The sequence below is a fragment of the Arvicola amphibius genome, chromosome 10 (genome assembly GCF_903992535.2).
Source record: "Arvicola amphibius chromosome 10, mArvAmp1.2, whole genome shotgun sequence".
NCBI lineage: Eukaryota > Metazoa > Chordata > Mammalia > Rodentia > Cricetidae > Arvicola > Arvicola amphibius.
The window spans coordinates 110,494,863-110,522,204 of record NC_052056.1 but is presented as its reverse complement, the minus strand read 5'-3'; the positions used below and the strand labels follow the sequence as shown (position 1 = coordinate 110,522,204).

The 27,342-nt window shown below is 46.1% G+C and overlaps 1 protein-coding gene across 1 annotated transcript in view; it reads right to left on the bottom strand.

Annotated features, from left to right (window-relative positions):
* Wasf3 (WASP family member 3) overlaps window positions 1-27,342 on the bottom strand; it is an 89,481-nt gene that overhangs the window by 42,094 nt on the left and 20,045 nt on the right. The window contains exon 2 of the mRNA XM_038345546.1: window positions 5,480-5,567. The gene's annotated coding sequence lies outside the window, so the exon portion shown is untranslated. The remainder of the gene's footprint in view (window positions 1-5,479; window positions 5,568-27,342) is intronic.

The window sequence follows — 27,342 nt, the reverse complement described above, 5'->3', positions numbered from 1 at the left end:
TGTAAGACTGGGCCCGGCTAAGGATTCTGTCTTTTCTATTCCTGGTGGGCTCGTGACCTTTAGTCTGATTGCTGCATGCCAGGCAATTAAGAGTAAGGCATGAGGCAGAGTTAAACTGGGTGACATGGAATACATTATACACACTGAACCAAGCTGTACATGCTGCAGATGTTGGCTTTCTAATTACACGAACTTGTAATTCACCTCGGAAGACAAGCAATCCCAGCGACATCCTTGTGGCCACAGCGAGTGACATGATGCTGACCAGAGCCCACAATGTCTTTTCACTTGAGGGTGCCCCTTTTTATTTCCAAGGGCCAGGGTTCAATACAGATCGACTTGCCTCTGCGTTGCAGTTCCCTGGGTGGAGCCAAGCGCCTCCTGCTAGCTCCCAGGAAACAGCCATCACTAGCTCTGTCTTCCCACAGTCAAAGCAAGGGCTTGACTTCCTGAATTCCCATTAGTCACAGGGTCATCTGCAGTGCAATCTGAGGATATGCCCTCTGCTACACTTCAAAGAAATGCAGTCTGGGGGGACAGAGTGACAGCTAAGATCACACTAACCAAAGCACTGGCCTGGTTACCTCTGCTGCTGCAATGTGGCCTGTCAGCTTGAGATCTAGAGATGCCCTTGACTTCCGATGCAATGCTTCCATTTTCTCTCCTTCCCTCTCCTTGAAAGTCCCTCTCAGTTTAACTCACATTTGCCATGAATTGGTCAACTCCAGCATATAAAAGAGATAAATTAGTTTACATTTCTGCTGTTCCATTCATATCCGAGATTTATCTCACTAAGGGACGACCTGCCTGGATCCTCACTTCCCACACTGCCTTGCGGCTGACAGTATGCATGAGCTGAGATTCCTGCCTTGCTCCTGGCTGCACTTGCCACATACACGATTAACTTCTGGCTGACCACTGTACAGATGCGGATATTTGTGCCATAACCTAAGCTTGCTCAGGCCAGGGGAACAGACCCCCAGCTCTCTGTGGGCCAGGATCCAGCATGGCTCCTTGTAACACAAATTCTAGTTGGCATCTGTAAGGAGACAGAGTGTGAACGACTAGAATGCACAGAGTTGCCAAGGAGACTCAGGGCAATGCTGTGGCCACGCCAAGGAAAAGTGCAGCTTTCCAGCGGAGGAGGAGGAGCCTTCTTGCTCTCCTTCAGTGTCTGTATGGTCTAGACTCCTTTCTAGCTCCAGTACATGCTAAACATGAGATACGCATGACGAGGTGTGCATGTGAACAGGTATGTTTGGAATGATAACAATTATTTATAGGAATTATTTCAAACGTTTTATAATCAATTAAAAAAAAAGACATTCCTGTGTAGGTTTGTCCTTCCGGTTCCAATTGATAGAAATAAAGACCCAGATTTCAAATATCTGACTAATCCCTGCTGAGCTACAGATGACAACTTCTAACAGCTAAAGAGTACTGAAGAAACCACCAACTAAAAACATGCCGGGCAGCAGGCCTGGCTAAAGACACATGACCGGAGAGGGAAGGAAGTTCCATTCAGGAAACACAAATGGCAGGCACACAAGAGAGCAAATGATGGTCCCTTCCCTCGAAATAAAAACATCAGACTTTGATCAAATATGATCTTTCCCTTAGGAGGCCAGTAAATTGACAGTCAAGCCTGCACCTCCCACCCCTTCACCCACAGCCCTAAAAGATGGGCTCCTCGGTGCAGCTGCTACCTGCCATCCTAGAGGGGTCCAGATGGCCCACAGAAGCACAAATCAGCCTAGACCAGGCCCGGCTGCCGGGGGCCTTGGCTCTGTATCTTAGTTGCCACACCTGTCACGGCTCCTACTAGGGCTGAAGGCTCCACTGAGCGTGTGTGAGCATAGCTGCTTGAGGGCTGACCTGCGCTATTATTCTGACAGGAGAGAAGCCCCTTCCAGGCACTACCACTTCTGAAGTTGTTAGAGCAACCACCAGGGTGCTCTTAATTCCCGTCTTAGGGTTTCTGTTGCTGTGATGAAACACCGTAAGCCAAGGCACCTTGGGGAGGAAAGGATTCGTTTCAGCTCACAGTTCCACATCATAGTCCATCACTGAAGGAAGTCGGGCACTAACTCAAACAGGGAATGAACCTGGAGCAGAAACTAAGCAGAGGCCATAGAAAAGTGCTGCTCACTGGGTTGCTCCTTTTGGCTTGCTTAGACCGCCCTCTTATACAATACAGGACCACTTGCCCAGGGCCAGCACCGTCCACAGTGAGCTGGACCTTTCCACAATAATAATTAATCAAGAAAAATGCCCATGGGCTCACCACAGCCAGTGCAATGGGGGCATTTTCTCAATTGTGTTACATCAGATAGACATAAAGCTAGCCAGCACCACTCCTGGCATATTTCCTTCAGCCCATCGTACAGTGATCCCTCTGCAAGTATCCCTGGGCACAGCCTCAGCACTCCAGTATCCCCCCCCACCTATGACAGCCAGGGTAGGTAAGTCTAATATGCTTGTACAGGCTGCCATGGCAATATGGGAAGTCCATAGTTAGTGAGCAGCAGACTGCGCATGAGCCCACCCTTTATGTCTACATAAGCAGCACTCACCCTGTCCTCACTGGGCCATGTCAGACCTCTGTTCCAAGCACGGCAGCTTATGCAAACCACAGTATATCCATGTTCTTAGGGTTTTATCATCTGTTCATGTCTGAGTCAGGGATTGAGTGGGCTGAGTTCCTTTCGCTGAGAGCTGGTAACACCAGGAACTACAAGCTTTGGAAATGCTAAGCAGACAGAGTTGTGGAGAGAGCTGCCAGGAGCTACTGGCTCGAGTTGGGGACAGCGACAGAGAGCTGCTAAGAGGGCCGCCAAGAGCAGCCGTCAACACTAGCTGCTGACGGCTGCTGGGAATGGGAGCTCAGAGCTGCTGAGGCTTACCGCTGAAAGCCACTGACACGTGAAGCTCAAGGCTGCAACACCTTAGGAAGACGGACTTGGTGTTTTTCATGACTTCGACTCAATTTAAGCAAAGGAACAGCAGCTGACTGATACCACGTAATTCTGGCTACTCCACCCTCAGGATTAATGTATGAACTATACTATACTATTCCACCCCACCACACAGAGCACACGGATGGAAAGGCTTCTATAAACTGTCTAAACATCCTACCTAGGCCAGAGTAAGTGACATATTTCAAACTGTCTTATTTCAAATAACTTAGGAATAATTCTAGAAAAGCACCCACAGCCACTAGACAGGTCACATAACTAGTTCAAGCAGTTGGGACCAGAACTCAAATTTCATCAACTCCATACTAAAAACTTCATAAAGATGAGTAAAGACTTCACTAAGCTGAAATCAATAGCCATAATATGTGACTTACAGTGATATACAGGGTGACTCAAACGATAAACACCATACAAGCACACACACTCACACACGGGCACAAACGCACACATGCAGGCATGGGTGCACACATGCCCCTCCACCAGCACACACACACAAGCACAGGAATACATGCACACAGGCACACACATGTGCTCACATACATACACACAAACATACACACACAGAGCAGACAATGTCTACTGGTAGCCAACATTCATTCCTATTCCCAAGCCTCTTGTTAGAAATAGGTTGCTATGGTCCATCTTCAGTATGAGGTGCATTCAAAATTCAACAGAGTTATGGATGTTGGGGGAGCGACCCCTTCTGTTAGCTGTTGGCCCATGGTTGTTTCAGAACTCTCGAGCACTGGAGAGTCAAGGCTATATTATGCTCCACGACTGAGTCCACAAGTAGAAATGGGGGCAGCCTCAAGTCCCAAAGTATTCTTCAGCTAAGTCTCCGGCCTAAACCAATAGGATGGGGAACTTCTGAAGAGGGCAAGTCTCAGCCTGTGGGGGAAAGGACAGAAGTTTCCAGGAACTTTAAAAGTCACTGTCCTGTGCTTTATTAGCCTTTTTTCTGTTTGTCTCTTTTTGTAGAGGCATGTTAAAAAAACTGCGCTGCCTTCACTACTGTCTATATTTTATTATCTTGCTTCTCATCCTTTCCCCTACTTCAGAGACTGGAAAGATAATTTGATTTCTTTTTTTCTTCCTTTCCTGGGTCCTCTGATTTCCACTCCTGGTTCATTGTGCTCACAGATCTCCAGACCACCCTTGTCTTGTTCCTAACCTCAGGGGAAAACATTTCTCTCTTACTAATGATCCCAGTATTAGCTAAAGGGTTTTCACAGATACCTTTATCCATTTCTGGAAGGACTTTTGTATTCCTAGTTTTGAAAGTGTTTCTTACATTCCTGTTTTTCTGAGACCTTATCAATTATGGATTTTATCATTACACGAAATGACAAGTTTTGACAGATGCAGCTCCATAAATGATCACAGGAATTTAAAATATTCTGCTGCTTAGTCTGTTAATACTATGAATCATACTGATTTCTAAATACTGTCAGATTCCTGGACTTCTGAAGTCAACAGCACTTGGCATCACTATCTTCCTCTTCGCACTAATGAAATCGAGGGCTAAGGATGCGTTTGTTACCAGGAGTCCTCAGTAGCTGACTAAGTGGAGATGCGCAGCCAGTGTTTCCTTTCAACACGGGAGTGCTGCGATCAGCAACAGAACCTTTGATTACATTTGGATATGGGACGAATGGTCTGGTAGTTAGGAGCCCCTGACGGGAGTGAGCACAGAAGAATAAAGATGCCCTGTGGTGTACCTGACCTTCTGACACCGTAGCACAACACTGCCATACAAAGGTCATTCTTGAGAGCCGTACAACTCCATTAATGGAGGGCGGCAGTACTGAAGAGATAGATGGCTCAGCAGTACAGGGCACTGGCTGTCCTTGCAGAGGATCTGAGTTTAATTCCCAGCACCCACATGGCAGCTCACAACCATTTGCCAGTGGATCTGAGCCCTCTTCTGACCTCTGCAGGCATAGCATGCACATAGCACAGATAGATGCATACATGAAGGAAAACACTCATACACATAAATTTTTTTTAAAAATCTTATTTAAAAAAATCTCATGGGGGAAATAAGAATAGAACTGTTTTTATTTTGGGGGGGTTGTTTGTTGGTTGGTTGGTTTTTCAAGACAGGGTTTCTCTGTTTAACTTTGGAGCTTATCTCTCTGTAGAACAGACTGGCCTTGAACTCACAGAGCTCCACCTGCCTCTGCCTCCCGAGTGCTCGGACTAAAGGCATGTGCCACCATCGCCTAGCTAGAATAGAACTGTTTAATAAGACATAAACCATATAGCCATATACTTGCTTCACAGAAAAATGAAATTAATGTATCCAGTCATAGTTTTTCTCTTTTAACATCCCAAAACACTGATTAGAATCAAAGGCCTTGAGTTATTATCAATATATTAAATTACCCTGCTAGTAAATACTAAGCCATCATTATCTTTTATGCTATTCTATTTTCAGTTACATTTCTAGATTATGCTCTTGCTGATCTTGAGTGGCCTTAAAGCTAAAAGGCTGGCACTCCTACCATGTAGGTTGACTTGTGGGCTGCAGAGGTCTTGGCAGCATCACCGCCGTGGCTCAGGTGTCAGCGGGGACAGCAAGCAGGATCAGAACTAAATGGGAAAATAAAGGAAATAATTAATAACAGTAGCTGAAACGTTCAAGTATTCACCTAAGCCTGAAACCCAAATTTTATAACTCAACAATTTCACCAAAAGAGTCCTAATCCCAGAAATACTAATTTTTTAGTTAGCTTAAGCAAAGATGTAATACAGTTACATAAGTTTTATTTAGCCCAGCTCCCTTAAGAATTCTAGACGTAACTTCAAAGATTCATAGTTAGTAAGAGTTAAAGGGCAAAAACCCCACCAATTGTATTCTAAGCACCTTCAGTTAAGTGATTTGATTTGTTCATTCAACAGTAAGAGTTCTTTTCAGGCACTGCTATCGTCTCTACAGAAGTAGTCAAATAATATATTGATCATTCATGTAAGGACCGCTCATTTTTCCTAACAATATCTGTACTTAATTAAATCTTGACAATTATGTTACAAACATTTCAATGGTGGAAAAATGGAGATAAACACACACACACACACACACACACACACACAAGACAAGTCAGCCCCTTACAGACACTGAACACACAAAACCATTGAGGAACGACTGCTCGCGAAAGAGTCCAAACGATAATGCATGGGGATTCTGATGCAAATCAGTTCGTCCGAGACCCTGAGCACAGTGCAGCCCATGAGTAGGATGCACCTTGCCAGACCGCCTCGCCTCGTAGTGGTCACCAGTGGCAGAAGTAAAACCAGGAAGGCAGGCCACGCACAGGGGGGATAACTGAAATGGTACAAGTTCTGAAAGAGAGAAAAGCAAGTTCAAGTCTTCCAGAAGAACTATCTGAACATGTCTCAGCTATACTAGTTCAGAAGACTTTGAGAGCCATCACGGCGAAGACGGCTACTACCCTTTGAGAACACTTGTCAAAGTCAGCTACGTACTTGCAATTAATTGTGAAGAATAAAAAGAGAAAGCGGGCACTGGGGAGATAGATGGCTGGGCGGTTAGGAGCACCTGCTACTGCTCCAGCACAGCAGGCAGCTCAAGACCAACTGCGACTCTAGCTCCAGGGCTCTGGCACCCTCCTCTGACCTCCACAACACTCATGGACACATACACAGCAACGCACGAGTATACATAAAACTAAAAAGAAAATAAATCCTTTCTTTAAAAGATGACCTTTTGCCCTAAGTAATTTCTGTATGTTATCAATTTACTTGTAAATGCAAAAAAAAAAAAAAAAAAAAAAAAACCCTTGGATTTTGGATTATCCAGGCCTCCTTTTTTCCTCCACTAGAAATGCCATTGCTGCCCCCACCTGACGCACGTGTTTGAACAGCTGGTCCCCAGTATGTGGCGCTGTTTGAAAAGGTTATGGTATCTTTAGGAAGTATAACCTTGCTGTAGGAAGCACATGGTTAGGGTGAGCTTTGAGGGTTTATGACCTCTCCCCCCCCACACACACACACACACACTTCCTGTTTTCTCTCCCTGCTTCCCATGTATGGTCAAGATATAATCTCTCAGGTTCCTGCTCCTGCACCGTGCCATGCCTTCTCCTCCACCAGGGACTCTATGCCTCGGGAACAGTAAACAAAAATAAACTCCTCTTCTACCAGTTGTTCTAGCCATGGTATTTTACCAGAGCAGCAGAAAAGCAGCTAATGTCCAATACCTAGGCTCACTTTAGAGATGGACACAGCTAACTGACTGTGCCTCGGGGAAGGAAAGTGTCCAGTGTCACGGTTTCCGGATAATCAGTTATACCCAGGAAGTCTCCGATCTGTGGGGAAGTCTGCCAAATCACTACTTTTCCTATTAGCTAACATTTGGTAAATACTGTAAACAGAACCAATCCTAGACCCAACATCACACATGGGTCCAACTTAGTTTTCAGAGCAGGCAGAACCCCTACTGCAGTGAAGAACTGGAGAGTCAGAGGTGACCTGATCACAAAGGACAAGCAAGCACCCAGATGACATACCGGGACCTGACACAGCAGCCGTTACTAACTGGATCGTGTGGTCTCTCTTCAGATACAAATACATGCAGTTTTCTTCCCTGCAAAGCTGCTAATGTTTGAGAATTAACTGGACAGTGTTAGTGGTCAGAGCTATTACATGTGAAACACAGCACAGCTAACAAGAGGTGAAATCCTGGTGCTGGAGAGATGGCTCAGTGGTTAAGAACAGTGGTTGAGTTCCAGCACCCATATAGCAGCTCACAACCATCCTCCAGAGGATCTGATGCCCTCTTCTGACCTCCATGGGAACTAGGCATGTATGCGATACACATACATACATGCAGGCAAAATAGTCATACACATGAAATAAAATGAGTAAATCTAAAAACAATTTTTTTTCTTTTTTCCTTTCTAGCCCCCTCCCTGCTTTGGTTTTTTGAGACAGGGTTTCTCTGTTTAATAGCCCTGGCAGTCCTAGAACTCGCTTTGTAGACCAGGCTGGCCTTGAACTCACAGAGATCCACCTGCCTCTGCCTTCCTGCTGGGATTAAAAATGTGTGCCACCAACTGCCAGGCTCTAAAAACAAATTTTTAACGAGGTGAAATCTTGCCAGCTCAGGGGCACATGGTTCCTTCCAGCTCCAGCTCTTCCCGTGCTCAGGGTTAAACCCAGCAGCCCCGTGTGGCTACCATCCAGGAGCAGACAACGGCTCCCCAACAGTTCCCGCCCGTCATGTTCCTCTGTCAGGAGCACTAACATGTTCATGCCACTTCTAGCTTCCAGGTACCCATCTCTACCCTTCAGAATGCAGCCTAGTCCTGACTCTTCCATCCCCTTCCACACCACACTTCTCAACCAGTACATTCGCAGTCACATGTCACACAGCAAGTGTGTTCCCACTCTGTGATGACCAAAGCCCCACCCTGCATACCAAAGAGTTTCTAGATACACCAGAAGGAGCAAGTGAGGTTTCTGGTACTTTACAGAGGTTATAATGGTGCAAACCAGAACAGGGCAGGGGCCTGGAGGGAGGCGGTGGACGGGCTATGGATTCAGAAACTGACTTTGAGTCATAATTCGGATGGCTGGTGACATAGCCCTGCACTAAGATGAGGGAGACATTTACAGGGAATGAAATAAGAGACAAGTCATGATCAGAAGTGGAAGGGAAAGCTGAGCTTTCTCCCACACGGGGGAGTTGAGGAACACCCTAAGGTATCCTGCCCACTTAAGATCTCTGCCATGAGGGAAATGCTCCAAAGAATAATGTTCAATCAGACAGCCTCCAGCTACCTGGAGCACTGGATCTGGGGGCCAAAGACCCAGCTAGTATGACAAAGAGACTTAAAGTTTTATTTAATTTTAATTAATGCTAACATAAGCAATAATTTGAAGTGACTGGCCACTGTCAAACAGCGCCACCCTTGATGGAGGAGAGTTATCTGTCTATGTTACTTTCATTGGTTAATTAATAAAGAAACTGCCTTGGCCCTTTAAGAGACAGAAAATTAGGTAGGTGGAGTAAACAGAACAGAATGCTGGGTAGCAGGCAGTGGGACAGACACTTCAGGCAGTAGCCATAGTGAGTCGCCATGCCTCTCCTCTCCGAGATGGATGCAGGTTAAGATCTCTCCTGGTAAGCCACCCCTCATGGTGCTATATAGATTACTAAATATGGGTTATTCAAAATGTGAGAGTTAGCCAATAAGAGGCTGAAATTAATGGGCCAGGCGGTATTTAAAAGAATACAGTTTCCTTGTAATTATTTTGGGTAAAGCTAGCTGGGTGGCGGGACGCAGCCCGCCGCTCCTTCTACACACCCTGGGGTTCTGGCTCAGATAGCTGGATAGAAGCTCCTATTATAAGTATCTAGGAAAGAAAGAGTGTGAGGAATAACATGCACACATTCAAGAATTCACTGACTCCAAGAACAAACAAATCAGTAATGAAAGGGGTGGTCTTTGAGGAGCCACACCCCCTTCCAAAATCCCATCAAAGATGGATCTACCCTTGGCCATTTAGGCTCTGATTAATGACCGCAACATGGCAGCACCAAAATGCACTCTTGTGGTCTCCAAGTAACTGTTAAAATGTTGCTACCAAATAAAAATCGCTTATAATGAGTACTTCATGGAGCCATAGTGAGTCACAGCTTTGGATAAATAACCATCTAGTTTTATTATTGTTATTGCTTTCAAGTCTTTTCCTAAAAGCAAGAGAGGAGAAGAGGGAAAGGACCAGACATCTTTTATGATAATGAACATGAGTTCAGGTAACTTCAAATGCACTTCAGAACATTCATGTCAAGAGCATTACAAATTACCTTCCGTTTCCATTTCTCAGCCCCCAGCATGAAAGATGACTGGATAATGCTCAGGAACTCTCTTCTAAGAGACATCTTCCAAAGCCAAAGATAATCAAATTTTCCCTGGAATCAGTCTGCTGATCTCACTTGCTCATGGCATTTAAAGTCAATATGAAATAAGGAATTCTGTGCTATGAAAATGTTTCATGTCAAAACAGACCATGTCTAAACTGCTCACTTTTAATCTGCCCAATTGCCCTAATCTGATCGCATTAAACCTGTTGACTATTTTGGTCCATGACATGGCTCTTAAGCCTCCCAATCCTAGCTTCACAGCAATCAGAAGCTGACATACACACGACTCACATGTGGCTCCTCCTGGGGCGGCTGTTTGCTTGCTTGCCTCATTTCCTTGTTCCTCTCCCTTAACTAGACCCCACTTCCATCTACCAGATCAGGCCAGCAGCGTTCTCGACTATTCACAAATGAAGTTCTGTTTGCAACACCCTGCTCAATCCCATAAAGCGTGTGGCCACTATTAGTGTTGGAAAAGCACACGTCATAAAACATGACATTACAGGGGACTGGGGATATAGTTCAGCGCAGGAAAGGAAGGACAGAAAGGAAGGAGAGAATGAGAGGGGGGGGAGGAAGGGGAGGAGGGGGAGGGAGGACAGAGGGAGGGGTCATGAGGCATATGTCTCACACCAAGAACAGCTTTGGTGTTTTCTCTGTGGTCTCTGGAGTTTAGTTCTCACGACATTACACACCAATACCTTTTACAGCAGAACAGCAGGACCACGTTTACCTAGCCCCAAGACTCAATTCAACATCTAACTGAACTGTTAAGAGATGGTGGGGGAGCCACTGTTGAGTAACAAGAGAAGATCCTTGCCTTTACAAGTCTTTACTGAACTTGTAGGAAAACACAGGTAAATATAAAACAGGTAATGGAGGAGATAGTGGAGTCAGTTCAAATAAAAACACCAGGTGGCATGTATTAAGTGTAGCAAATCACACTGCCAGCTAATGTTTTTGCATCTGAAAATTCTTTTGATTATTTTATCTTATGTGCATGAATGTTTTGCCTGCATGCATGTATGCGCACCACAAGTGGGCCTGGTGCCCATGGAGGTTAGCAGAGGATGTAGGATGTCCTGGGAACAGGAAGTGAGGAGGGCTGTGAGCCTGATATGACATGAAGGAAGGAAAATCAATTCCTGCCATATTATGACTTTGCAGAAACTCAGGACTGGAATGTGTGTTTGACCAGGGTAACAGTGCCTGGTCCAAAATCCTAAAAGGAAGACCATGGAAGGCTGTTGTTTTGGACTGAACTGCAGCAGGCCTCTGTGGGTCAGACCTAACAAGAATGTTGTCATTCATGCTAGGCGCCACACCATCAAACTGAACCCTGAAATGAACCTACTTTCAAAAGGAAAAAAAAAGGCAAATCTGAAGAAAGAAACACTAACCAGTCAATCAGAAGAGATCCAGTTACCTGGGCTGCTGTGTAAGAGCCCTCTGTTCTGAGCATAGATGGACAGGAATGCTAAGGTAACCAATTCATTCTTCATTCCTTATTTCTGCCAGTGAATCCACGCCTATCTGCTCAGCACACGAAAACACTTACTGTCTTCACCTCCCACTACCTGTTAGAAAGACACCAAGGCTGGAAGAGTGTTAGCGGGATGTATACGGAGCGCCGAGACAAAGCCAGCTCCAGCTGCTGCAAACCAAAGGATCTAACATTCACCCGGGGAACAGTGACACACCACAGCAACAGTGACACACCAGAGATGCTGTCGTTTGGATGCAGGGTATATAAAGTGAATGTAAAGTTAGAGGGATGACGTCATCTGAACACACTGCTGTCGAGCTGCTTGCTCCTGACACATTACATACAGTGTGCATGAGCCTCCAGGGAGACAGGGCCTCTCACAGTTGACTTCAGCAGCGTCAGGTTAAGAAACCCGAGAGATTCACCACCCACTTAGTGAGGGCTCCCCTCCACCAACTCCTGTCCACTTCTTCTTGAACACTGCGGAGGCCCAGAGGGAGTTAAGGATTTATAATCCACGAGACTAAGCGCCATGTCCTGATATACGGCTTTGGTACTTAGGGGAAGTCTGCATCCTTGACTTCCTGCTCTAACCCAACACCAGTGCCTGGAATCTCCAACTCCACCACCTTCCTGCGGTCTAGCCCAGGCCTAAAGGTGCCACAGGAGAGATCCCTGCCCTAAAGCCATGGCCAGCACACAAGGTCCACTGGGAAGGCACACACCCTTCTAGGCTGCAACACCAGCTTGTCCCCTCAGTGAATATCCACTTCCTTGACACTGTCACCACAAGTAGGGCCCCTGGTCCTTGACCCTGCAGCACTCCAAACAGTGAGGTTCAGTTCTTGAGCATCCAAGGCCTTACATGCAGGGTGCCAGTTGCTTTTCCAAGGTGGCCTTCAGGTACTTCTCATGAGCACACATCTCCCCAGCCCTAGCAGGCCAGCACCGGCATTTCCGATCCCTTTCTTACCAGTGAGCAGCCAGCAGTGACACTTGTTGAGGAACACCGTCAGGCACTCCGGCGATGTCCATCTCCCCTCTCTATGCCCACTGCACAGGACGCCACCGTGCAGTGGGCACTGGAGCCAGTCTCAGTCTCATCTAGGCTTCCTCCACTTACTCACCAAGAGAATGAGGGCGGGCCTTTCAAAGCCATTTCCCAAGCCACGAAGGGGCCACTGCGAGACTCACTAACTGACCTAAGGATAGGAAGAGCCGGCCTCAACGCATGATAACACCGGCCACCAAGCACCGCCACAGCCTGACCTGCAACCACGCCACCAGATGGAAGACTGCAGAGCTGGGTCACCACACACGGATCCTAACCCCTGCTGTCACCCAGGAAGAACTTCACAACAACTTCCGATCAATGTTAGCCTAGAAAAAAACCAACACACACACAAAACTAAACCCTGAGATCTCGTCTGGAAAGGTGCAGCTAAGTCCTGGTATTAAAGTTGTTGAGTTCTTCATTGGTATATTAAAATTACCGATTCACTGGGGAATAAAAACTGTAGAGGTTGAAGATGGTCAGATATTCATAGCAAATACACTTGGTTTTCGAAGGAAAAAATGGATTATCCGGTTGTACAATGTTTCAACCTACACAGGCCAGGCGAGTGTTTCTTTTATGCTAGTCTCCCCTGGTGGGCAGATATGGCCGTAAAAGTTGCCAGACTTTCCATCCTAATGCCACTCTACCTCCCCTGCCTCCCCCATTTCACACTGAGTACAAACACAATACCCAATCATTTGACAAATAAGTGAGTTTTCTCAAATGCCTAACCAAAAAAAAAAAAAAAAAATTGTTTCTGACCTATTTGAGCAAGAGAAAGCTGGCTGTGCCTTGGACTCAGTGACCTCAAATCGAATCTGTGGTCACCACTTTCAAGAGTCACAGGCGCTTAGCATGAGAATGAGTGCCAGGGGGGCAGCTGTTTCCAGGCCACCAAACAGTTAATGAGCCTCTTTGGAATGAGCATCGAACGATAAAAATAAGAGTAATTTGTTGAGGATGAAATAAGTCGATGGCGAGAAGCACGTGGTCAGGCTGGTGAACAGCATCACCGCACACCAGCAACGTGGACTGGTCCCAGCTGGCTCCGGGAAGCAGTGCTCTTGGGCTGTACTCAGAGGCAGCCCAAGAACTGAGGAAAGAAAGCAGCAGCCAGGACGGGGCAGCAGGCGGGATGGGGTCCAGAGGGTGGACACCAATTGGTAACAACAGGACCCATGGACAGGAAAGGCAGTGGGGCCACAGGATGCCTGATTGACTCCTTTGTCCGGCCTCACAGATAGAATACAGCTTCCTCATTAAGCAGTCCCCAGATTCCAGAGTTTGTAGAAGTGGAGCAGCATGTCCTTGGCTGATCTTCTGGCTTTCTCTCTCCTGTAGCTCTTGCTCCTTCAAAGACTGCAAACCAGTGGCTCCCAGGAAGTGCCCCTGTCACATGGTAAAGTCTGAACCAGATCTGGGCCGAGTGGAAAGCGTCCTTGCCTAAACTGGCTTATATTTTTCTCTCCTTTAATGGTTGAATTTTGAAATGAGAATTCATCACTGATTCAAAGAGATGCTAAAAATAGCACGCCACAGAATGCAGAATGAGAAGCATCACATCATCTTGCTCTTAGTTTTTTCCCAGCTCAATTTTCTTCAGTGTATCCTTCAAATGCGCTGCCTTTTTATTAGCCAAAATGGAAAACACTTCAGATACACAAAAACATTAATTTTCAATATCAATTACGTATCTATTGTTGAAATCTCTACAATATATCTTACTTAAAAATGGTTTTCTAGCCAGGCGTGTTGGAGTGCACACCTTTAATCCCAGCACTTGGGAGAGAGAGGCAGGTGGATCTCTGTGAGTTCAAGGCCCCAGCCGAGTTTATGTACAAAGTGAGTTCTAGGACAGCCGGGTCTACCCAGTAAGACTCAGACAGCGACACAACAGTGTCCCAGCTTACTCCCTCCACTTCCAACCATGACCTTCATTAAATGACTCTGATTACAAGAATACAATCTCATTTGCATATGATGAATGAATTAAAATAAAGCAATCATTCATCCAGCTCTCCATCGAAAAGGGCAAGTTGTTTTTATTAATAACAACTTACAATGGAATCCAGAGGGTCATTTACAAAAGACTTTTCACATAAATTTTAATACACAACACTGACACCAGCAAGGTAAGAATGACTTTTAAAGCATTTGTGTGTATATGTATGGGTGCACCTATAAAAATGTCTACCATGTGTGTATAAACCTGTAGACACCAGAAGTGGGCACCAGATACCCCCAGGAGCTGGAGTTCCGGGCAGCTGTGAATCTCTTGACATGGTGCTGAGTTCTAAATACTGATCTTCTAGAAGCATGCCTGCCTGCCGCTCTTAACCACTGAGCCATTTCTCCAGGCCCAAGAAGTACTTTTATATATTCAACAAATTACATCACAAGGTAAACAGTGAAAACTGCACACTTAGAAGTCACACATTGAGGATCTGGAACACAGCTTAGTAGCAAAGCACCTGCCTAGTATCTTGAGGCTTCAATTCAATTCCCCACACTGGGGCAAAACAAAAGAATCCTACATGAAGAGGACATGGAACACACCCACCCACAAAGCCTGCCCATTCCACTCTGCATCCCAGTCTCTTCTCGGTATGGCACGCTCTGGGACCACCTCACCCAGAAGGTCCACCCCTCCCAGTAACTGCAAATAAACTCAGAACCTACCTGATGCTCAGCACAAGCTGCCTTCTATCACTCTGATGTTACACTGCACACTAAATAAACAAATGCAATTAACACTGAATCCTCAATACTCCACAGGTGCCAGAAACAACCTCGTGAACTACACACCCCAACCCCACAGCCTAGCCTTTCCTCCCCTCAGCTCTCGGGATGGAGAAGGGTTGTTCTGTTGCTTTTTTTTTCTTTAACTTTTGCTGACAGCTGGAACTCTGCATGCTACAGCTCTTTGGCAGAAAGAAAAAAATGTAACAACAGCCCTAACAGCTACTCCCACTTCCCCTGAACTCTGACCTCCTTCTGTTTCCTGCTCCCACTTCTAAACAGGCAACAGAGACCCTGACCTAAAACACTGTGTCCAGTAACTACCCAACACTAAAAGTTAAGTCTTAGCCTGATCATGGAATTACTCTAGTTTTGACAATGGAAAATAATGAAAATTATTACATAAGTGAGCAAAAATACCTGGGCAACCTGCACCTATATTAAATGAAAACAAAGAAGCCCGAGGAACATCACAGGAAGATTTTTTTTCCCATTATTACCATGAAAATTTTTACCGTTACAGAATCAAACTATATTTCACAGCTAGCTGTAATAATAAATCTGATACAAAGATTTTGTGTCTAAATTACCTGAGGATAAAGTATGCTCATGGCTATTGTAACAAATAGGTCTATACGCTTCTACCCACAGAAGACTATGTTCCAACACAATTGACAAACACTGCTGGGCTGCTTTACAACACAGCTCCACCCCACTCTCCCAAGCCTCTGGTCTGACCCATATAAAGTGTCAGAGAGCTAAAGAGCCACTGTTATCCGACACTGTGGCCATAGCAACAGGAGAGTGAATAACAAAGAAAACTGGAACCTAAACATGGTATCTTTGTTGTGGTCCATGAGCCTTTGGAGCTGGTTTGCTGGAGGAATGTGGAAAAGTCTGGAACGTTAAGCTAGATAAGGCCTTGGATGTTATAAACAGAACTTACTGGATCATTCTGGTGGGAGCTCGGAAGACCAGAATACTGAGAAAAATGAGGACCCCTGAGGGTCCAGCTCATGAGGTTTCGGAAGGGAACAAGGACTCTACAGGAAACTCACCTAGAAGTCATTCACATTACATTCGGCAAAGAATGGTTACATCAATGTTGAATTCAAAGGTCATGGGCTAATTTGTTGGCACGGGATGGCATTTAGGCTACTGGCATCATCCAGGTCTACAGTGACCGAGCAAAAAGTAAAACGGAAAAAGATGAAGATGTGCAGTTCGTGCAGGAAAGTGTAAGCAGGGAAAGCGGGTTTGAAGGTAGCTGTGATAGCTGAAGAAAGCAAAGCCACTAAAGAGAATCCACATGCTCCACCCTAGGACAACACAAAAGGGTCCCTAGAGGCAAGACCTTACCCACTGAAGGGTCCATCTACTGAATATGCAAATTAATCTGAAAGGGAAGGACCACCCAAGGGATTCCCTGTTTGAAACCATCACCTAGAGAAGTGTTTCCCATCCCAAATTAGCAGCAGAACTTGGCAGTGTTAACCAAGGCTTCTTTTGCGATCATGAACTAATCATGAGTGAGGAGGACAGGGAGTCTGATGCCAAGGTTCCGCGGAGACACCGAGGCTAGGCAATGTGTGGCAGGGTCAGACCGGCTGTAAGGAGGCTCCGAGACGTGACGACAGAAAGCTGTGAGGGTGGAGCTTGTAGTGGAGATCTCAGAATATTAGAGATGCTAAAACCCTGAGACTTCTGCTGAGGAAATCTGAAGACTTGCAGTGGAACTAGCCCAAGAGAGAGGCTATGTGTGCTGCAGACAGCTACCTAAGCCCTTCGGAGCCCAGGTGATTCCATCATTAGCCCCATATGCCAGACACGGAGCTGCAGGTTTGGTGTTTCCCTGCTGGGTTTCAGTCTTGCTTTGGTCTGATTATCCCAGTCTTCCCTTTGGCAATGGAGATGTTTACTTGATACCACTGCATGTTGGAAGCATTTAGCTGTTTTGTTTTGGTTTTTTTTTTTTAATGCTGTAGGGATTCACAGATAAAAGACTGCCTTAGTCTCTGAAGATCCTCTGTACCTACCTTTTAACAGTGTTGGGACTGATAAAGATCATGGGGACTCTGAAGTTGGATTGCATGCATTTTGCATTATGAATTAGGAGATGACCACAGGTCTATGGGGACTGTCGGCTGTGGGAGAGAGAATAAGCCTGTGGTTTAACAATGGTGTGTGTTAATGTCAAATTGACAAGAAGGTAGATTTTTGGTGGTTAACACTGTCAGCTCAGTATCCAGAATCACCTACATCTCTGGGTGTGTCCGTGAGGAAATGTCTAGATTATGTTAATTGAGGCATGAAGACCCATCCCATGCACTGGGATCCCAGACTGAATGAAAAGGAGAAAGTGAGCTGAGCACCGATATCCATCGTTCTACATCCTGGGTGTGGGTGCCATGTGACCAGCTCCTGCTGCCATTGCTTCTCACCACGATGGATTGCATGACTTCGATCTATAAACCAGCATGAACCCATACATCCTTACTTGCTTAGATTAGGCACTACTGTCACACCAATGAGAGAAATAGCCAGCGCAGTGATTCACCAACACAAGAGCATCTCTAACATTAAACCCCACCTCTGATTAGTTAAGTGGCAGTACTCATCCCATTACAGCATCCAATACAATCTTGCCAGAAACATTTTCTGTGACTCCCAAGCCTGTATGGTAAAAGGAAAGGGATGGGGATAGGGGAGGCGGAGGAGGTCTGCAGAGATCTGAACTCCATCTGTAGATCAACCTCCCAAAACTCTGGGCACTGGTGAAGATACTATTGACAGATCCTCAAGTGCCCCCTTTCAGAGTGTGAAGAGAGAGAGGAAAGGCTATCCCAGGCAAAGAGCACGGGGGAGTGGGAGGCACATTTCATGAATGGCAGCAATCACTCCTCTGTGGTGGGCAGCACAGCGTGGAATCTGTCAGTAGACAGAGAAGGCAGCAGAAGAGCACAACTGCCACACTCAGCTGCTTCACCAGGATGCTCTGAAGAGGGAGTGCTAGCATCACCCCACACTCGTGTGCGGGTGGATGAAGGAGTGTTAGCATCACCTCACACTCGTGTGCAGATGGATGAAGAGGGAGTGCTAGCATCACCTCACACTCGTGTGCAGATGGATGAAGAGGGAGTGCTAGCATCACCTCACACTCGTGTGCGGGTGGATGAAGAGGGAGTGCTAGCATCACCTCACACTCGTGTGCGGGTGGATGAAGAGGGAGTGTTAGCATCACCTCACACTCGTGTGCAGGTGGCACGCCCCTTTTTTCATCCCTGCATGTGACAGTGGGAGCACCGGTCCAAAGGACAGTACAGATGCTGCGGCAACTGACCAAAGTACTAGATGTCCCTGGCCTCTACACATGGTACAAACACAAGTGAGTGAGAGTCAAGCCTGGAAGATCTGCTTCTAGAAAACAGTCTAGAAAGCAGGACTTCAGCTTTTTTTTCATTAGCCTTTTATTCAGAATAAAATCATCTCATTCTAAAGACATTTCTGGAAACAGAAAGCTGCCCACTCCACTATGAAAAGCAAACATCTCAAAAACGCTCTCTGCAGTAATCCAGGCAGCCATTCAAGCCCATGCAGTTGCTATGCCCTCCTGTATACACTCCACTCCCCCATCTTCAGAGTGAGCCCAAAGAGAATGGCAGATTAATGAAAATGAGTACTTCTGGGGATACTTACTGAATCCAAGCACAAAACTTCCAGTGATCAAAGCTGACATCTGAACAGCCCATTTCATTCACAGACGATGCCTCTGGAAAATTGTATCCAAGGGATCAAATCAAACCATGTGGGGACAGTGATGCCCCGGTACTTAAAATAAGCCCAGAACAAAAAGACACCTAAATGAAGGAAATGCCAGGTGTCAACAATGTTCCCCTAGGAAAGCAGACGTCCACAGCTGTGCTCGGCATGGCAACAGAGCACCAGTGGAATGAGATGGGACCAGATAATTGCTTAGGTTTACAAACAGTGTGCGCGCTGATAAGAGGAATAGGACCTCTGGGGCCAACCCTGAACAAGTCTGCATCCACCTGCCAGTCTTCCCTGTGAGCCACTACCAAATACACAAGGGTAGGACGCTGGAGGGGGAAGAGGAATCGAGAGGTTTTCCTTCGCACACCTGTGGATGTTCTCGAACACACAGGTTGCCTGGCACTGGGAAGGAGGCTGGAGGCTGGAGCACCGTCCTCCTGAAGGAAGGCAGAGAAAACGCTCTGACCGCTGTAAGACAGAGAGAGAGCTCTGCTGCTCAGAAGCTCAGCAGCTGGGCTATGGAGCACAGAGAGCTCGCAGGTCCTGCCAGACTCTGACCTAAAAGTCCGCTAGAAAGAAAGGTTGAGCCCATAACAGGAGACAGGAGAAGTGAAATTTCTCTGACGAGTGCTGCTACAAGGCCAAGCCCTCCTCAGAAACCCACACAGCAGTGTGAGAAGGACAGGCCCTTTGCCTAAAGCAGGACCCATGGTCTTTGCAGGATTTGTTGTTGCTGCTGTTATTTTGTTCTGTTTAAATAAATACATTCATTTATTTAGTTACTTATTTTACATCCCAGCCGCAGTTACCCCTTTCTCCTCTCCTCCCAGTCGCTCCCCCATTCCCCCCACCCCGGTTCCCACCCCTAATCCACTCCTCCTCCCTTTCTGTTTAGGAGAGGGCAAGTCTCCCATGAGCATCAACAAAACATGGTGTCAAGTTGCAGTCAGACTAAGCATCTCCCCATGTATTAAAGCTGGACAAGGAGACCCAGTATAAAAGACACAAGGCAAAGAATCCTTTAGAAACCAACAGAGGTAGACCCAGACTTGACCCTGAGGTTGTGACCAGGAGAAACATCCTTGAATGAGGCCATGAAGGAGCTATTAAGTGCTGCTGAATGATGCTCTTACAATGTTGTAAAGATTTGTCACTCATGTTGGTTTAATAAAATATACAGAGTCAAAAATATACAGAGAATCCCTGTCTCAAAAAAATAAAAAATAAAATAAAATAAAGTTTTTTTTTAAAAAAACGTAAAGATGGAAAACACTCAAGAGAAGCTGGATACTGTATGTTATTGTGTTGTCTTTGAATTGTTTGACTGCTGAAGAAGGAGCAACAGCTGCTCCCTCATAGAAAATAAATAAATAAATAAATAAATAAATGACATAATGATAAATAAAAATAATAAATAAAATACATAATAAATAAATAAAAGATATTTGATTATAAAGCTGTTCGATTAATCCAACCTATATATTTTGAAAATGACTTGACTTCAAATTTTAAGTCAAAATATATGTTACTTTGGAGAAGAGGTTTTACTTTTGTTTCCACGGGAAATGAGAGGATGTGGATTCATTCTAGGATAAGAAAAATCAGGTTTGATAAAGAAAGACCCCTTGATAAATCTCCAATGGGAAGAGATGGACCAGATGATCCAACATTTCAGAGCACCTCTGTTGCAGTTTCCTCTGAGTTTTAGATCCAGAACAGCCTCAAGACTGCTGACTGAGATGATCAAACCTCACAGAATACTCCAGTCAGGACTTGACCATAATCCTAAATTTTTATTGGGTCCCCACAAGATTAGCAGTGCCCACAATCAGCAGGAAGGAGCCTAGAAAACAATGTCCACATTCCCAAAAAATGGATTATGGATGCTTGTCTTTGTTTAGAGTTGTTGATTACAAGTTGTTATGGATAATGGTCAGGAAAAAAGCTAAACAAAGGAGATTAGATTGAGGGTTCTTGTTTTGAAAAGAAAAAAAGGGGAAGTGCTGTGAGATAGTGCTCTTGTACACTGTAAAGATTTGTCACTCATATTGATTTAATAAAACCCTGATTTGTCAGTAGCCAGGCAGGAAGTACAGGCAGGGTGTCCAGACTAGGAGAATTCTGGGAAGAAAAAAGGAAGAGAGCCGGTCACATGCCAGATGCAGAGGAAGCAAGATGAGAATGCCTTACTGAGAAAAGGTACCAAACCACATGGCTAAACATAGATGAGAATTATGGGTTAAGTTGTAAGAGATAGTTAGTAATAAGCCTGAACAAGAGGCCTTCCACAGTTTATAAAGTTGGGACTGAACAGCTGTGGGACATGGAGGGACAGAAACTTCTGTCTACAGGTAAGAACAGTAGACGGCTGTGAACACTAAAGAATGAGGGCCAGTGAGATGGCTCAGCAGGCAAAGGTGCTTGCTGCCAAGTCTGACATCCTGAGTTCAAATCCTTGGGACTCACAAAGCTGAAGGAGAGAACCAAGTCCTGCAAGGTATCCTCTGACCTCCAATAGTCCCCTGTGCCCCACATGCACCCATATCCACCCACATACACAAACAGACAGACACACATACACACACACACACACACACAAACACACACACACTAAATTTAGAAAATGTAAGTTGTTTTCAAAAGACATAACTCTATCCACAAACAGCAAACCTAGAAATTATAATCTCAGAAATAAAGGACATGAGTTTAAGAACAAACTCAATAACAAGGAAGGTCTATGTTCTGAAAAGAAAAGTGGAGAGCCAAATAAACCCAGAAGGCAAGGAGAACAAAAATGGGAAAAAGAAACAACTGGGTTCATCATGTCTGAGAGTTCTGCAACTGTGATAATCCACGGATCCAAGCAGGCTCCATCAACCCCACGGAGGGCAAGTGCAACGCCAACTACAGCTGGCACAGCACAGCTGTTGGTCCATTTCCGTCACTGTGACAAATGCCTAAGGACAGTGTAAAGGAAGCAAGAGTCATGGGTCACAGTCGCAGAGGTTCAGTCACCATGGCTGCACCATTGTTTCTGGGTCTAAGATGAGCAGCCACTGCAGAGGGCAGGGTGGGACGGGACTGCTCACCTGGAAGCAACTGGGTGGGGTAGCAGGAAACAGAGAGAAGTGAAGGACAAGACGCCCTTCAAAGTCAAGCTCCTACTAGCTTACTTGCCCCAGCCGAACCACTGCCCAACAATTCCATAAAGTATGCATTTTCAGAGACACATCCAGTGATGACACCAGAGGCCTCATGAGCTGATCATCCCTGAATGGTTAGAGCCCTGAGGGAGAGACCAGGTCTTCATTCACACCTGAGCCTTTCTGGGGGGCGCTTCACCTACAAACCAACAGTCGGACTGCTAACTGAAGAGAAAACAGTCAAAGCAACCCAAAGAGAGAGGCCCGTTAAAGCAGGGAAGCAACGAGAGAAGCATAACAGAAACTAACTCACCATGCCCTCTGCACAGCGTCAGGGACTTGGACCTGACTGGGGGTAGCAAGAGAATAAAGAAATGACAGACCCTTCACAGACAGAAAGGGACAGCGGTCTGGGCTCTCTGGTGGAGAAACTGTAGCCCCCTGAAGCTCAGTGTGTTTATTACATGCAGCTGAACAGGGAGGAGCGGTTACTGAGTACACATTAAACAAGGAGGCAGGATTATTCTACACAGCTGAACCAGGAGGCAGGCTTAGCTAACCTCGGTGGGAACAGTCTCTGTAGGGGAGCAGTCATCGGGTTGGACACATCTGGGGAGGGAGAAAGCTATGGTGGACATTTTCTTTATACCCTGTCAACACTTGACTCAGAGGAAGGCTTTGCCACCCTTTGACATGACTGTGCCCATGTTAACGGGACACCTCCACTCAGGACTTCACTCCCTTGGGGCTTCCTCTGCTCTCTATACTAATTCTTACCAAAAATTATGGAAGCCAGAATAGAATGGACCATTAGAACCAAGGAAACCCCAAGTGAATGTGTGAGGAGAGGAGAAGATGAGTCCTGAGTGGGTGATGAGAAGATGGGGTCCTGAGTGGATGAGGAGAGGATGGGGTCCTGAGTGGATGAGGAGAGGATGGGGTCCTGAGTGGATGAGGAGAGGATGGGGTCCTGAGTGGATGAGGAGAGGATGGGGTCCTGAGTGGATGAGGAGAGGTTGGGGTCCTGAGTGGATGTGTGAGGAGAGGATGGGGTCCTGAGTGGATGAGAAGAAGATGGAGTTCTGAGTGGATGAGGAGAGGTTGGGGTCCTGAGTGGATGAGGAGAGGATGGGGTCCTGAGTGGATGAGGAGAAGATGGGGTCCTGAGTGGAAGAGGAGAGGATGGGGTCCTGAGTGGGTGATGAGAAGATGGGGTCCTGAGTGGATGAGGAGAGGATGGGGTCCTGAGTGGATGAGGAGAGGATGGGGTCCTGAGTGGATGAGGAGAGGTTGGGGTCCTGAGTGGATGTGTGAGGAGAGGATGGGGTCCTGAGTGGATGAGGAGAAGATGGAGTTCTGAGTGGATGAGGAGAGGTTGGGGTCCTGAGTGGATGAGGAGAGGATGGGATCCTGAGTGGATGAGGAGAAGATGGGGTCCTGAGTGGAAGAGGAGAGGATGGGGTCCTGAGTGGATGTGTAAGGAGAGGATGGAGTTCTGAGTGGAAGAGGAGAGGATGGGGTCCTGAGTGGATGAGGAGAGGATGGGGTCCTGAGTGGATGAGGAGAAGATGGGGTCCTGAGTGGAAGAGGAGAGGATGGAGTCCTGAGTGGATGAGGAGAGGATGGAGTTCTGAGTGGAAGAGGAGAGGATGGGGTCCTGAGTGGATGAGGAGAGGATGGGGTCCTGAGTGATGTATATTATTGACAAGGATAAATACTTCAGATCTGTGGGAACTGGCAAAGCTTTCCTCTGGTCTTCCTAAGCGTTTGTAAAACTAGCAACCACAGTTTCTTCCTCCCAGATGATGAAACTTGAGACTCACCTACAGAGACCTCCCATGGAGAACAGTTAACCCCTCTCCCTGGCAGTGAGATTCCAGGTTGTTGCGTCAGAGTGAGTCCAGCCCGGGGGCAGCAAATTTTATGGACTTGAGTCTGTGAGTCTTACTCTCTTCGTTCCGTTATTCCCAGTCAGGTTTCCAGGACCATGCTGAGCATGATGAAGCAATGGACAGTATTTACACTGCTTAGATGTGAGAAAATGACACACAGTATCCTTCACCCAGCAAGATTTACATAAAGAACTCTCAAAACTCAGTGAAAACATGGGGCTGGAGAGATGGCTCAGTATTAAGAGGCTCAATTCCCAGCATTCTCTTGGCAACTGTCTGAACTCAAGTTCCACAGGATCCAGCGCCCTCTTCAGGCCTCTGTGGGTGCTGTATGCACATAGTGCGCAGACATACACACAGGCAAAACACCCATATACATAAAGTAAAAATAAACAAATCTCAAGTAAAAAGAACTAGGTGAAAATAAGCCAATTATGAAACTAACAAACACACACAAAAAATAATAATAATAACATTTCGCCAAAGAGGACACACACACAGATGGCAAAAGAACAGCTTTAAAGATGGTGACCAATACGAGCCATAGGAAAATGCAAATCAAAACCAACATGAGAGAATGTTCCACACAATAGACATTTGTAAATAAACACCAGCAGCTGAAAATCCAATCGATGGACCATTCGCTCTCTTCCGAGGCAAACTGAAACAGTACAGTTACTCCAGGAACTATTCTAGTCGGTCACACAAAACCAAATACCCCCACGACTCACTGTTCAGCAACCATTCTCTTAGGTCTTCCTCTCACGTGGGGTTACAGAAATGAAAGTTTTTAATCCCACAAAAACCTTACGTGAAGGTTCATTTCAGCTTTACTGCTAATACCAAAAAGCTATTTGGATGGGTGGTTAAACAAGCTGCATAGTGACATACTAGTCAGCAATAAAAATATACATATAAGGGATATAACCACCTGCACAGACCTGAAGGGTGTTTGCTTCGTGATAAAGGGAAAGCTAAAAAGACAACATATTTGAGACTGGAGAGGTGGCTCAGCAGTTAAGATATTGTACTAATTATGGAGGATGTCACCACTGGGGTACCTGGGTAAAAAAATAGATGGGAAACTATAATATATATGGGGGTAATTTTCTGTGAGAGTATAACTATTGTAAAATAAAAGACACTTTCTGGCCAACCAAGCCTGAGCAGACACAAAGCCCCTCCCTCCAGCTCCTGGGGCTGAATGAAAGCACTGAACTGTGCAGAAAGAAGAATGCAGGAAAGTCAAGAGCGCTAGGCACCGTGAGTTCCCACTGAGACATCCCTTAGTCCAGTGCGCACTGCTAGTCAGCTCCTCCACAGAGTCCGTGGTAGTGGAATCAAAGAGCGGAACAGTCAGTCACAGGGGCTGGCACACCCCCTATACAATCACCACCAAAGGACTCAGTGAAGGACTCGTGGCGGTCGCACAGAGAAAGAAGTTGTCATTGGGGAGAAAGTCTTCACCGAATGGATCTAAAGATGAATGTAGCCAATAGTGAGCAACGATACTCGGGTACAGAACTGCGGGTGTATAAAGAAGACACGAGGGAAGTGCAAAGGGCTCCAGACACCCAGGAGAGAAGAGAGGAAGAGAGACAAAGCCCTAGGGAATGACAAAAAGGGTAGGCAGAGCACAGGGTCTCTGCTGAGTCAAGGGTTCAAACAGCGCTCCACAAGCAACTGGGAGGGTTTGAGGGGCTGGATCCACTTAGGAAAGTAAGGGAGGGGTGTTTTAGGGAGGTAGCTGGACAGTATGGACAATACATACCAAAAAAAAAAAAAAAAAAAAGACAGGGCAATAACACAACAGTCCAGGAGAGCATAGCTTCAGCCAAAGCAACATCAAACACACAGAAACGCGTGCTGCTACGCCACCACTGAGGCAAAAGGCCTAAGAGAAACAGCTTGAGAGATGAGAGGGTCATCTGGGCCCGGCAGCTGCAGCAGCTCCCCATCCATGCTAAAACCGTGGCCTCAGAACAGGAAGCAGAGGGCGGGATGGGAAGGAGGGCTGGGCTGTCACCCTCAAAGGTCCACCCTACAGACCCATGTCCACTCACATCTGCCAGTCAGGCCCCTCAACCAAAGTTTCTATAACCTCCCCAAACAGTGCTGCTTGCTGGGGATCAGGTGTTCAAACACATGCGACTCTGAGGGATGGTTCAGGTTCAAACTGTAAGGAATCACAGCTACAAGCTAGTTAAGGATAAAAGCAAGACAGAGCTGAGAATCCCTTACAATTCCACTCAAGATTTTGCTGTCATCTCTCTCAGAAGAGTTGCAGAGGCAGGAAACATATTCTGATGGAAATCTAAAAATTACACATTGGGAGACAGTGAGTTCCCGGTGCAGGGGAATGTCCTGCTGTCTCCAAAGTGCAGAGCTGCAGCTGGGAGCAGAAGCTGCAAATCAACAGCCTTGGCTGCAGTCAAAAATCTGGTGTAGAGCAGCCACAAATGAGATGCCCAAGGCAGTGAAGGCAAGGGGAGAAGAAAACAGCACATGGATCAGACACAACGAGCTCCTCTGCTTCCTTCGGCTTCTCAGTATATCAGTCTTAAATCGTTTCAACTGACATTTGCTTCTGGTAATAAACTCAGATATAACTAGATATACCAAGCCAAAGAGTTATGGCAAATTATGTCAGATCTACAAATATGCAGTATTAATATGCTCCGTTAAATTTGAGAAGGCTCACATTCATAAAATTCTCTTTATTACTAAAATTTTCTTAGCAGGTAGTAAACATAACAATGAGTTTCATGCTGATATTCTCATGCACCTCAGACCACAAAGTCATTCTGACACCAAAGTCTTTCCTTCCACACAGCCAAAATCGGATCACTCTACTGCTTCAGTCCTAGCCTAAGTCTTGCACCTGGTTTTCTGGTATTTTCTTTTGTTTCTAAGAGGCTGTTCTCCACCATACAAAAGCCAGAGTAACCCTGTCAGAAGAAAGAACTCTTCCAAAGGCTGAAGGAATTCACCCAACCTACCCTTTTCCCTCCCTGCCCTCTGGTGTGTGTGTGTGTGTGTGTGTGTGTGTGTGTGTGTGTGCGCGCGCGCGCGCGTGCGTGCGTGCATGCGTGTGTGTGTGTGTGTGTGTGTGTGTGTGTGTGTGTGTGTGTATGTGTCTGTCTGTCTGTCTTTCATTCTACTTCAGCCTTGTGCAGATCTTCACATCCACAGGCAGCAACCACCTGAGGATTTAGGCTCCAAAGCAATCTGTTTTGGAATGTTCTTCCCTAACCCCTACCCTGTTGTATGATATTTTGATCATCTTCTGATAATAAAGTTTGCATGGATTCAGAGGATGGAGCTAGCTACTAGCTGACCAAAACCATTAACCATAGAGGTTTGGAGGACTGTGGACAGAGAGGAGACAGG